Below are 15,220 nucleotides of genomic sequence, written 5' to 3'. Positions count from 1 at the left end.
CCTTTGAGTGATTTATCATTGATATAGAAAAAAATGACCATCTAAATCATAAGAAATAAAGCTGCAAGAAATACTTCAAAACTGAATTCAGAATAATTAAATAGATTTCCAAAGTTTAAACAAAAACAAAATATAGAGGGTAGAAGACATTCACTTTTTTAAAACAAATCAAAAAATAATAATTATAATAAAATAAAATAAATCAACAAAAGCACTATTACTGTTCACAAAAATCATTGTCTTTGAGAAATGTTACCTTTAAAAAATAGCCCAATCACTTAGCTAAGGTATTTGTCAAGAAATGAGAAAAGCCAAGTTATTAGGTTTAACTTTATCCTTAATGTTCGGACATTGAGCAAATCATTTTAATCTTTCATACTTACACATAGTTGGTAATAACTATATCTATAGAATTCTCAAGAATATTACAAGACTAATAAATACAATGGTTTTTTTAAATGAGTAAAAGGTTATTATATAAAGCAATTGGGTTTCTATTATTAATTACTGAATGTAGCTTTAAAATTTCCAAACTAAAATATCAAATGACAATGGCTCTCAATTAAAAAATATTAAAAATCTATTTTACTTCTGTTTTATCCCTTCAGTTTTTGCTAAGGATATTTGAAATAACATTGAAAAAAATTATTGTTGTACTTTTTATTACTTTAAATAGACACACTAATTTTATGCATTTAAGAAAATCTTAATGTATTTTATATTCATAATGTACCAAAGATGGAAGGAAAACTAGATATAATTTTACATATAGCATAACTCTCGGTGAAAAAAATTCAAAACTTGATTAAGTTGGTATGTTATTATATCATATACGGATTTCTCTAGCATGAAATGAAATGTAATTTACATTATGATAGCATTAAAAGTTTTATGATAAATTATTTGGTTAGATCTCATTTTGCATATTTTTGAACCATAATATTTCTACATTTTTAATATGAACAAATGCTATTTGTATACATACATAGATACAGATATATCTAGAAACATAGACATTTTATAACATAGACAAACTGTTAATAAAGTGAAAGTTCTTAAGACAAATCTTTTCAAGATATTTATCTCAATTAAACTACTCCGAGGGCTACTTTGTGGTAATTTAATGTTATTACAAAACAAATCAACACATATTGCCACAAATTTATAGAAAATTAATCTGACATCTGAATACAATCATGCCTTGCCAGTTACATACAAAGTTAGAAAAACAAACTAAAATTTAATAAGACTAAATTTATAAGGAAATCACTGCAGATTAACATTACTCACTATAATTTTTGAAGCAGTCCAAAGCTATTGCTGGGATGTTACTGAAAAAATGTAAAAGAATAGCAATCTCCCAAGCATTTCTCAAATAACTTTTCTTGAACTTACCACAGAAAATCATTCCATTAAAGATGTTCGATAACTTATAATTAATTTTAAAATAGATATACTCAAGACACACGCAATCACAAACACACATTTGCTCCATTTAGGCCATATTTAAAGATTAAAACTAACCTGATATTCCTGGGAATACCTTAATTTGTCCTCTAAAAGTCAAAATTACTTTTGAATGAGAATAACACTAAGTGAGAATAACAGTCTCATTTATGTGCGTGACTGAGAGTAGACGATTACTAGAGGTCACAAGGTAATTTTTAAATAGATAAAGAAATGCACAGTATGATGGTAAGCTGAGTGAAAGAAATCTTCCTCTATGATTCATCTTGACTCCTCAAATCATTCTCTATTCCCCCTTGTATCTCAGAGGTTAGAAATGACTTGTCAATACGTGTGCCACAGAGAACAGTAAGCCCGTTTTCCTGCAGAGCTCATTCACAAAAGTCAAGCAATATTAAAAAAAATTACAAGTTTATCTCTAAAAGAACCATTGGTGTAGCCTGCTAGCAAGATGATGTCTCTAGTCTCATAAGAATGGCTAGTGCTATCCAGAGTAAAAGGAGGATAATTCTAACTACCAGAATATTTGTAAATGTTTACTAGATTTTGCCTACCACAGAGGTTGGTGTGGATTAGATTGTCTCTTGCAAATGCTTGTTCTTATTTTAAGTTCTTTTCTTTGAGTCAACATTCTTTATTTTTATCAATTCAATGAGTAAACAATTATTACTGGACTTTACATATAAGTGTACAGGGAAAAACAACAGTACCAGTGACTTGATTTTATACTGCAGATATAAAAATCCACCTTAGGATGAATTACTCTCATCTCTTGTTATCTTTGTCATTTCCTTAATAGAGCTATATTTCCTAAATGTATTTGATAAGTAGGAATTGCATTCTAAAATTAACCTACAGCATTAAAAAAAAAACAACCTACTTTAAGTATCCAGTGTATCCAACTGTTAATAAAGTAAAGGTTCTTAGGACAAGTTAAATCATAATGAAATATAAACTCACATACAATGTCCACTTATTAATCTAAAGGCGGAAGGAAGTATTCTATTAGTTGGCAGACATTATTAAACTAAAAAATTACTTGTTTACGTATATGAACACCAAATTTCTAAGATACAAAGATACTATAAAATTACAGTGAAACTTCTTTGAGTTGGCCACGTGTGGTTCAATTGAATTGTGGTTAACTTAGGCAAATAGTCCATTTAAAAGATTTATTATATAATGTTCATATTATTTTTATATCTCTACAGACCAGGTAAAAGTTACCATCAATCTGATGTTATTCAGTGATTCTCTTATTTGCTAACTAAAATTTAAAAATTAGATAGTTTTCTATCACTCCCATGCAAATGAGAGTTAGCCTTTGTCTATGAGTACTTCATGTTTGTTGACACTGATGGGAAATTTAACATTTTTAAATTTCCTATTAATCCTGATTAGAAAGATGTCATTTCCATATTACTATTAGTTTAAAATAAAATATAAATTGTTCTCTTTTTTAGAATACTTTATGATCTGTGTTTTATAAGTGTACTTTCCCATTTGCTTGTAATTGTATACAAAGCAGAAGATACAGCTATTCTTGTGATAGTCTTAGATCAAACAAAATTTGTTCATCAAAAATTATTTGTGATGAAAGACAATTTTTAATTTCTTAAAAATTTTCTGTGGCAGAATCTTCAGCAAGCAACCCTGCTCTTCCTTATAGACAGTATTTAAGTATTTAAATATATTAACTAATTAAGTATAGTATTAAAGAACTAACTATTGCAAAATCTTCATAAATCCCTAAATTTGCAAATTCAGTATAGCATATATTTTACTCCCTGCAAATTTAGTAAAGTGTAACTTCAGAGCTACTGCATGATATGTGGAAAATAAAGCATATCTGAGATGTCAATCCTGGGTGTTGGCCTGACCAGCTAATTAAGTCACGCAGTCCTCATTGCAGCATAAGTCACTGGTTTAATTTTATGCCTTTGATGCCATAGATCTGTGGAGTTCCTTGAAAATAGTCAATATCTCAAACATCAAACTCTGAATGCAATGTGTCTAATGTATATAATGCACTATGACAACAATAATTTTTTTATTATAACTGATGGACTCTGTTATAACTGATAGATCCAAAAACAGGTATATTGCAGCCGCTCACAAAATACAAAAACACATGGTGTACAAATGCAGCTGATAAGCATCTATTGAATCTTGTTGCTAATATTCAGACTAAAGTACTTGACAGAATACAAGAAAGGATTTTCAAAAAGCAAAGATATAATAAATACAAAATTGAAAATAAAATGGCATAAATATCAACATTTATAATAAAAACATAAATGTATTAAAATTCCCTAATAAAAGGTTGAACAAATAGCTTGTTCCACAATCAACTACTGAATATATGATACTAAACGCTGTAGAATTTTAAGAGGCAGATGTAGAACTTGTTTCTTCACGAAGTTTATGGTACCTAGAGTTACTTATTTTTTGAACCAAAGAATAAAGTACTGACACCCAAAAAGAGCTTGATGGATAAAAAGAAAATTTCAAGTCAAATCACTTTCTTTGATCTTATCCAATGTTTAGGGAAATCCCATACTTAGTTTACATATAAGTCACTTCATGTAACTGCCACTTTGACATGGTTATTTCCTACCTATTGTCACATTTCCTTAAAGAAACGTTCACACTGGCATCCTCAAGTGAAAATAATTCCATTGTCCTTAAAGATTCTTAGGTGTAAAAGATTATTTTAAACACAAGAACACATCTTGAACAATAGTAGATTTTAATTTATTTTCAAACGATAAACTAAAGAAGATACACAAAGTATAAAGCTCTACTCAAATCTTGCCCAAGGATAGTGATTTAATGAGATGCCCTCTCTCTTACCCTCAATTTAGACGAAAAGCAAAACTGACAACTCAGGTGGAGAAGTGATAAATGAGAAATGAAACTTGGCCTGTGGTTTCAGGTTTAAAGCAGAAAATATAGATTCAGAAGAATTGAAGGTGGGTGGAAATGGCTACTACGTTTCTAATGAAAAAGATGTTCATGCAATGAACAAAGCTGTTCAGACCTGACTTGCGTGTATTAATAAAAGTAGTTTAAAATTAGAAAGTTAATAAAGAATTGAAAAAAGTCAATGCAACACTGCATAACATACAATCTTTAGAATTTGAAATCACAGTAATTTTGCTTCTATAACTCAAACATAGAAAAAATACTCCCAGTAAACTGATGAAAACATTTAGCATGATAAATAATCAAAGATAGCCAAATTAAAATAACAAAATATAATTTTTATGTATTAAATTTGGCAAAGATTTAAACATTAAATATTAAAATTGACCAGGAATGGAGGTTTGGAGTGTCAGGAGACTAGTTGAACTATTGAGTATAATTTGATTAACCCTTCTAGAGAAATTTAGAAATGTATCTGAAAAGTAATTTTACTTCTAGGACTTAAACCCTGTAATGTAAGTATGGCCACCTGCAAAGAAATAAGTACATGCATTTCTATTGCTGCATTGTTTGCAAAAGTAGAAAACTAAAAATGACCTAAATGACCACTAATAGAAAATTAACCAAATAAATTAAGGTTTCTATACATTTTTACAATGGACAACTATGTAGCCTTTAAAAATATTGTACCATGTACTGACATGGAAAAATCTTATAATAAATTAAATGAAATTAAGTGAAAAAGCAGACTACAAAACAGTATCTATAGGATAATCATGTTTGTGACTATTTCATTTATGTAAGAATACAAAAATACTAGAACACTTACAACAAAACGTTCATCACTAGGTACTGAGGTTGCAAGTGACTTTTACTTTTATTATTACCTGTATTTTCCAAAAAGAATATGCATTTATTTTATAGTAAGAAAAAAAAGCTGTACTTTTAAATAAAGTACACAAAATAAAAATAGTGGCTAGTAATCATCTGTCACCGTGCAAAGTTATCACAATATTGTTGACTATATTCTTTTTCACCTTTTCACCTATCCCTCCCATTCCCCTTCTCTCTGGCAACTATCAGTTTGATCTCTCCTGCTATGAGTCTGTTTTTATTTTGTTTGTTTGTTTATTTTGCTTTTTCATATATAAGTGAAATCATATATTTGTCTTTCTCTGTCTGACTTCTTTCACTTAGGATAATACTCTTAAAGTCAAGTCCATCCTGCTGTAATAAATGAATTCAGTAAATTATAAGGATACAAAATCACTATACAGAAGTCTGTCGTATTTCTATACACTAATAATGAACAGAAGGAGAAATTAAGAAAACTATTCCTGTTTACGATAGCATCGAAAAGAATAAAATACCTAGAAATAAATTTAAGCAAGGAGGTGAAAGACCTGTATTCTGAAAACTATGACACTGAAGAAAGAAATTGAAGAGGATACAAATAAATGGAAGGATATACTGTGCTCAGAGATTAGGATTAATATCATGAAATTGTCCATACCACCCAAAGCAATCTACAGATTCAGTGCAATATCTATCAAAATACCAATGACAGTCCTCAGAATTAGAAAAAGTAATCCTAAAATTTATACAGAACCATGACAAACCCTGAATAGCCAAAGCAATCTTGAGAAAGAAAGAACAAAGTTGGAGGTATCACACTCCTAGATTTCAAGCTATATTACAAAGCTAAAGTAATCCAAACAGCATGATATTGGCATAAAAGCAGACACATGGATCAATGGAACAGAATAGAAAGCCCAGAAATAAACCCTCACTTATATATGGTCAATTAACCTATGACAAGGGAGGCAAGAATATACAATGGAGAAATGACAGTCTCTTCAATAAAGTGTTGGGAAAACTGGACAGATACAAACTTTAACTTTTTAGGTAACTTTTTAGGTAATTTTAGCTATCTTATGATAAGAGAAATAAGTGATACAGTAACTTTTACTTGATTCCTTATTCAGCTCTTTCTCTCTGTGCCCTTGATTTCCTATTTAAATGGAAGAATTTTCTTAATGAAAATCCAATATGATTTGTAATAAAAAATAGTGATTCCCAATTATAAATGTGATAGTCAAGAGTTCTTTCAGCAAGTGCCAGAATATTATGTCTTTTCAGAAACTCCAAGCCTATATTCCATATTAGATGACAATTTATATGACTGTTCTGGAAGCCAGAACAGCATTATGAGTCAAATAATTGATTGGAAGATAAACTCCATAAAGACTATGAAAAACACTATACCAGTTAAGAGTCTCTTTCTGGTACTGCCTGAAAAGAACAGTACCACAAAAGAGCTAATTCAAATACCATGATATAAAATGTTTAAATCATTAGTTTATAATACTCATTATGATATAGTTTCTACCACTAGGAAGATAGTATAACATTGTGGCTAAAGAACACAGACCCAAATTTGCCATTTATTATTTATGGAGGGTGAATAAGTTTCTCAGCTTTCCTGAATCTATTTCTCTCTTTGAAATGGGGACAGTTATATTTGGCATAGACAGTGGAAGTTCTCACCAATTAAAGTGAGAGTATAAAGAATGTGACAGTGTCTGGTATATGTTAAGAGCTTGATAAATGAGTTGAGAAACAATTCCATTTTCTAGATAAAAAAGGATTCAAGAAGTCATATTTCACATAACTCTTAATGAACTGAACGAAAAATAAAACTCTGATTTCAATTAAACCCAGGCCTGTATGATTCCAATGCTTAACTTTTTTTCTTCACTCCATTTTTTTCTCTGCTTCCCAGATTCTTTAATAGATTCTGTTAACACCACAAATGTTCCTGGGTTCAGTTTATTCTCTCTCTCTCTCTCTCTCTCTCTCTCTCTCTCCCCCCTCCATCTCTCCTTCCCTCCCTCCTTCTCTCTCTTTCCCCAACCCTGCTCTCCCTCTCTCCAATAATTTCTCAAATTCACACTATATTTCTTATTTTTTCCGATGCAAATATCTCAAAATCACAAAATCCTTTGCCTATTCATGACTAATAGAAGATGTTACTTGAGGACGGAGGAAGTCCATTTTATTGAAAATACAATTTTTTTTCAAAAGAAAAATATTTTCTTGTAACATTTTTTTCTGTAACATAACCTCTTAATTGTGATCTATCAGAAATGGTATCTTCTATCCCTTCGGGTGGTCACTATAAACCTTTATCTAGACAATCAAATGTATATTGCATATAAGAAATGGACAGTTTTCTATTTCGCTCCCCTTCACACCCAATACCACATTAAAAGATAGTAGCACTATGACAGTGGCCCTCATAAGAAAACTTTTTTTTTTTTAAGAGCACATACAAACTAAGTAAGAATCATAGTCTCATTTTCTTTATCCCTCAAAATTTTTCTAGTCACAGATTATACTATTCCTATAACAAGAAGAAAAAGTAAATCTAATGCCAAAGCTCACCCTATAGACGGTGTGCTTACAGGCTATGCACCCTAAACCAGTATCGACAGGTCAAACTTCCATCATCTTTCTTATTAAATGCTGTTGTTATGACAAGAAGCTGTGCTGTCTGCATGCAGAAGAAATTCAGTAATTTACTTTCTGGAGCTTTGTTTACATTTTTCAGAAGGTATTTTTGTATAAATGACTTCCTAATTTTAATAGAAATTCCTAAGTGTAGTTTTAAGAAACATAGAGGTTTCTCAAATAGGAACATTATAAACTGTCTCAAACATAGTTAAAAACTTGATTTAAATTTACTTTAAATAAGAAATAATATTTTCTATGCAGCATTTTGAGGAGGAGAAGTTAAGAATCTTATGAAGTAAGATTATAATAAGGTTAATAATTAATGACTCACAGTCAAGGAGAAAAGGGAACAAACATAACAAGAATAAGAGAGCTTGCTATTCAAGTACTAAATGTGTTATTTATTTTTTAATATCAATGAATAATTACTCTAGCTTGCTTTACTAAGGGAGTGAATTAAAATGTTAACAATAATTATCTTAGGTAGAACCAAAGAAAAATTAACTTTTAATTTGATTTTATTTTTCTATTTTTATGAATATTTTGCATTTTCCATAATTAATGTTTCTTTTTTAAAATAAAGAATACAGAAATAAATGTCACATGTGGCATAAAAAGTATTAATATTTCAGTACAATTTTGCCTCATCTTCTAAAGTCAAAATTGCCATTTTTTAAATGTCATCTTCAATTTTAAATTTAATATCCATAACTTTGGAATGATTTAACTTTGGAAAAAACCTTATCAAATAAAAAATCAAATCATATTTGAATGCAGAGGATCATTGTTTTGTTCAAAGCTTCAGATTTACTTTTACTAAACTGGTTTATCCATTAGGTCAAAGATTGGTCTAGTTTTTATATATAGATGCAGTTTTTAACTTATTTTTAAATACTTCGACTTTTCAATTAGAATTGAATGGATAAGATAATAGTTAACTATGAGTTTTACCATTTACTCAGAATGATATCTATAATATTTGTAAATAACATGATATTTCTAGAAAAGTGCAAATATTTCCAGGTGAAAATTTTCTGAAATAAAAGTAACGAATTTTTTATTTGAGCAGTCATACAAGAAAGAAAGTCGAATTTTAACATTTTTTCTCTCACTTGAATTTACCTAGAAAGTTTTCTAGCTTTGAGGATGTCTGAAGTTTTTTACTCAACTTGTAAGGAAGGAGGACCACTGGCCTGATGTTGATTTTCCATTGTAACAGTACAGCCCTATTACCAAGAAAAATGCACAGGGCAGGTGACCTGTAATAAATATCTATAGTTCTCATTGCAATAATTTTTTAAAATGGAAGTTAAGAATAAAAATCTATGTTTATATAGTATTCATTCAGTTAAAGGAATTGTTAAATGGTTCACACATATTATTATACTTAATTTAATCCATAAACCAACCTGCGAAAAAACCTATCCAATCCTTCTTCCTATTTCTCTTTTTCCATAGGTGTCAGACTATCATCTTAGTCTGAGGGGCTCTCCCTACCCTCTCTTGCTCCCTCTCTCCATAAATCTCTTGCTTACTCCTATGTTGAGGTCTGCTTTTCTGCAAACCTGAACTAACACATGAAGAAAAAAAGATTTTTTTCTGAGAGAATTTTTTTCTCTTTTGCAATGTTTATTGTTGATCAATGATAGTTATTTAAGTAAGTTATTATTATAAGTGACTTTTTTTTTTACTGAGATAACATTACAATCCCATTTACAATTGTAACAATATAAAATAACATACCTAGACATAAATTTAACCAAGGAGGTGAAAGACCCATACACTGAAAACTATAAGACATTGTTGAAAGAAATTGAAGAAGATACAAAAAATGAAAAGATATTCCATGCTCAATTCTTCCATCCGTGGATTAGAAGAATTAACATGTTAATTGTTAAAATGCCCATGTTACCTAAAGCAATCCACAGATTCAATGCAATCCTTATCAAGATCTCAATGGCATTTTTCACAGAAATAGTACCAAAAAAAATTTGCATGGAACTACAAAAAACCCTAATAGCCATAGACTACACATTTTCTGAGAGTTCAGAATCCTTCTGGGAAATGTTTTCTTTTAGATATGTCAAAGATGGAGCATGCCATGTAATGGAATGATAAGTGTTTTACACATTTTCGTACTGCTGAAGTCATATATTAAGCAGAGAATTGTAAAAATATGCCTTTGAGAAGTATCTTGATTAGCTGGTTTAAGAAAAGCCCTCAATGACGCTTTAGGTAAAGTTAATAATTCTTAGTACTATAGTGATGACTAATATCATAGCTATATTAGAGTTCTATCTATTTATACCTTTCTACTATTTCCAGGCTTTCTCCCACTTCCCTGGAAAATTAAAGTGAGGAATGCCTTAAAATAATGGAGTAAAAACCCAAAGTATGATGTAGTGGAAAACACAATGGCTTTAGAACCAGAAAAATCTGAGTTGGAAACCATAACAACGAACCACTAGTAAAGTCTGTGTGATCTTGGACAAGCTATTAACATTCTCTGCCTCAGTTTTCTCACCTGTAAAATGAAGATAACACTATTTTCCTTGGGTTATTGAGGATTAAATAAATGAGCTAATTTATATAGGTCATGAAAGTAATGTTTGTTTTGTTTCCATATTTATTAATCTTGTATGCACAAACACTAACATACATATACATATTTTTAAAATAAATTTTGATTTAAAATAATTTAATCATGGAGACAAGATTTATCAAGTTGTTATTGGAGTATATATAAATGACATATGGCCTTATATTTTAGGCATAATATATGCATATGCAGACTCAAAGATCCAGGGTCCTCATTCATGGTTAATAGATTTATTTTGGCCTCTGGGCAGGAAATTTTATAAATTATCCTTGAGAACTATTTTTATTCAAAGCATTATATAATACATGTATTATTTAGCTCTAGCTAGTGCTGTAACAGAAAACACCTTTAAAGGGGTAAAACAATAAGTTCCTATCCCTGTGATACACCTATGTCTGTTCTTATAATCTCTGTAAGTAAAGTTTTTTGTTTTTTGGGATTTTTTTGTAAGCAAATTTTTTCATGTGGGTTAATTAATGCAGATGTGTATATACATATAACTCTATCAGAAATTACATATGAAGAGGTAGGGAGGAACCTAAGGATGCACCGTCATGATTTTGCTCTGAAGATAGAAGATGCTAGCCATAGGCAAAAAGTTCTCTCTTTGTAAGTCAAAGCCATTCTTGACTTTGACATTTCTGATGACTTAAAGTGCTAAAAAAAAATAATAATAATAAAAATAAAAAAATAAAAAATTTTCAAATATTGTATAGATCTACAAGTGTTTAAAATGCTCCATCTGACAGACCTCAAATTCAAAATATCATATTCTATACATCTCTCTATGTAGAAAAAAATAAGAAACATATAATATTCTTCCTTCTTGCCTATAATTCTGGTGCCTACAACACTGTCCTCTGGAATAATCAACTGTTTAGGGGCTTAGGGGGGTGGGCAGAGTAGGGAGGACAAGGAAGGGGATGGGAGACGGAAAACAGCATCATCGTTGTTGCTGATTTTCCACTTATTTTAGGAAAAGTTTTTCCTCCCCTGTGATATTTTGTATCTCAGATGACTAGCTAGCTGAGAACCTAAGAGATTGGGAAAGCTTCCCAGAGAGTGTTGGAGCAGGCAGACGCGCAGCCCCAGGGAAAGATTCACGTTCTCTAGCCGCACTTCAGCTCTGCCCTGTGAGGGCACTGACGCAGTGGGAGAGGGGAATGACGTTGGGACCGCTATTGCAACCCAATCCATCCCGCCATCTTTGGGTTATCCTGCCAACAGTGAATAGCTGCTGTGTATGGATTACTTCAGCCACTGAACCATCTTCAGATGAATTTGCAGCCCTCATCTTAACTCTAACGTATATTTAGCCATTTCTGTTTTTGTGTCTCTCTGCTTTCCATTAAGGTCAAAACAGAATTAAAGGTTTTTAAGATATTAAATGGTTGTATTTTCGGTTGTTTTACTGCAAAAAGGAAATGAAAAACAACCAGAAACCCTCATGGTCATAAGAAATAATGCATTTGAAAATTTCAGCGTAAAGATCTTGTTAAACTTAGACTTAAATTCAGTTAAATTTAATGTGCCAAATTTCAAGTGGAAATTTGGTTCTCTGCATTTAAAAATGCATAACTACTGTTTACAATATTCTATTTAATGCAGACATATCACAATGTGCATGAGAGGAGTAAAGGTTTATTTATATAAATTTTTATAGACTGCAACACAAATGTTGCTATCAAAGAAATTGTAAAATCATCTAATTCAACTCGCTCATTTTTCAAATCAGGTAATTAAGTGAAGAGCCTTATTCAGAAGCAGAAATCCTTTGGGTGTGCATGTACGTGTGTGTGTGTGTGCGTGCACGTGTGTGTGTGTGTGTGTGTGTGTGTGTTAAATCATTGAGCTGGTACACATGGGTATAACTATAAATAATGCTAAGATAATGATATAATCCTGTTTCCACTGGCATATAGCCACTGTCCTGAGTCCTGTGAGTACCCACCTATCATGACCTTCCGTCACCTTCCCTAGGAGCTCCTGGACCTTTTGACATCAAGCAACTAAAGGATCAACACTTTGCAAGCAAGAGTCCTTTGGATGCCAGGCTCCTATATTGACAGTAGTGTCTTTTCAGATTGGTTGGTGCCCATGAGGGCATCAAGTTTTGAGTATTACCCCCTCCATGCAGTCAATGGCAGAGACTTAAATTCCCAGCTATGCTGGACATTTGTTGATGGACCCAGCATCCATTTTCACGCTCTATTCCCACCCCTAGGCAATCATCTATCTGCTCATTCCCACACAGCTCATGTGTTTTGGTAAAAATTGAACCCCCTCTCAGCTCCATGGAGAAGCCTTGATATACTTCAGGTCCTTAGTACCTTCCATCCCCTGCCACAGTCACCACAGCGTGAACATATGACCAGCCAATCAGGCTATTTGAAATGTAGGGACAGCATAGCTCTCTCCCCAACTAGGTCCTATTGAAACTTGCAACCACCTTATTAACAGTAAGAGAGCCAGTCTTGGAACAAAATTAACATTGTTGACAGTAAAGAGAAAAGCCAGAGAAACAACACAACACAAAACAAAACAAAACAAAACAAACAAAAAAAAAACCGTGTCCTTGCTGACATGACTGAGCTGCTATTATCAACTGACCCTGAAGTCCTCCCTATCTCTGTACTTTCCAGTTATCTGAACCTAAGCATATCTTTTGTTGCTTAAGCACAATTGAGTTGGGGTTTCTTTTACTTGAAACTGGGTTTGCACCCATACACTGGTTTCTCAGCAAAGTTTTGCCAAAATTCTCCAGTACAGCCCTTTAGTTAAATCAAATAGAATTTCCAAGAATGTGTTCTGAAAAGCACAAGTGCCAAGAGAAGTTAGCAGTTTTTATGGTCCCGAGGAATGACAGCTTAATAAACAAAATCAAATAGATAGACCTGGATCATCTAACAAAGATTTGCGGTATGCTCAAAATGTAATTATTATTTTTTATTCTTATCCAATCCTTTTCAAATTTATTCAGTAGGGCAATCATCTCCTGCCTCTTCCTGAAAAGTCTGGCAGGTCTATTTTTCTACTTATTCTCTGGGAAAAGCTTTAAATTAGAAAACAAAGCCTTAATTCAGACAACTGAATACATCTGTTCTTTCCTTCCCTTCACCATTCACCTACTCACCAATTGCTATAAGAAATGTTGGGTGGGGTAAGGGTGACAGTTTCGTAGATAAAAATGCCTATTTAAATTTGAATTTCAGAAAAATAGCAAATAATTTTAAATACAAGTATGTCCCAAATATTGCATGAGATATACATATAATAAAAAGAGTTCATTGTTCATCTGAAATTCAAACTTAACTTAGCACCTCGCATTTTATCTGCCAACCCTAGGTGAGGGCAAGGAGAGGAGGTAAGGGGATTTATAGTCCTTACTTTACTGGGTTCATATTCTTTGGGCATGTCAGATGGTGAAGGTGACTTATATGGGCCAAGTTTAGGGGTTCTTTGAACATTCCCCATCATAGGGGGCCTCTCCAGCATCAACTCTCAAGACTTGAGTGATACTCCTTATTCTCCCAGGATGTCTGCCCCCCTTTAGTCCCTAGTCCATCAGATGGGAGGCTCCACACCAGTTATTACCCCTTGTCCATGGGGAGCAATGAGACTGTTTACCCCCATGCAGCAGCAAGCTCCTAGTTTGGCCATTAAAGTGCTAGGGAGCCAACTTTTACAACTACATATCCCAGGAAGGAATCAACTTTAGTCTGCAGTGTCCTTAACATACGGAAACATACATTAAACTCTGCAAGTAGTCCCACTGAAGCCCTTGCTCACTGGGCTTGGTGTAAGAGGTAGCAACTTTCCCAGGTGGAAAAGGCTGAGGCCCCTGAACACAGATACTAGTTTCTCCTAAGAAAATCTCACCTCTGTTCTCTGAAAGAATCTAAGAGTTGTGGAATAGGTTCCTAAATAGTATACTTGTATAGTCTGCATACAGTGACTTAGCAACCTACTCAGGAATTTTGCATTTATTTTATCTTGATACCTGGTTGAAATTCCAATTTTACATTCTGTAATATAGGTTTCTTTTGGGGGAAAATACTCACAACTTTTAATAAAGCATACAATATGAATCTATACAAAGAGATTATCGTTTGCAATAGTCCCCAAATGTATTTAACTACATAAACTTTTTCTCTTTTTTAAGGAACTTTCAATAAAACTGGTATTCTGGGTCACAGACGTTGGAAGGTATTTCCCTAGGAGATTTTTTCAAAGTAATTAAGAGTGAGAGCTCTGAGTCCAGATGTGAATTCTGGCTTTGCCACTTACTGTGTAACTTTAGGCTCTGTGCTTCGGTTTTTTAAATTATAGATAATGGTATCTACCTCACTGAGTTGCTGGAAGTGAAAATAGTCAAAACATGGCAGTGCACTTGAAACAGTACCTGGCACAGAATATGGGCTCAATAAAATCCTCTGTTATTATTAAGTAGTAATAGGTCAGTATTGGTAGCAGTAAACATAGTAGCACTAGGGCTGCTTTGGTGATAGTTATAAAATGGCAAACAGAGTTTTAATTACATTGAGATATTTGTGTCATTTTGCAAATCCAATGTTTTTGATTTTACAGGTCTGAAAAAGCAAACATTTCTATACACTTGAATAAGGTTAACTGAATTAAAATGCCTCCAGAGTCCTTTAAATAATATTATAATTTTTGTATCTTATTGTATTTAGTCATATAAAACTTTTTTGAAAT

This window comes from Pteropus vampyrus, unplaced genomic scaffold (genome assembly GCF_000151845.1).
Source record: "Pteropus vampyrus isolate Shadow unplaced genomic scaffold, Pvam_2.0 Scaffold674, whole genome shotgun sequence".
In the NCBI taxonomy this organism is placed as follows: domain Eukaryota; kingdom Metazoa; phylum Chordata; class Mammalia; order Chiroptera; family Pteropodidae; genus Pteropus; species Pteropus vampyrus.
This window is presented reverse-complemented; position numbering follows the sequence as displayed.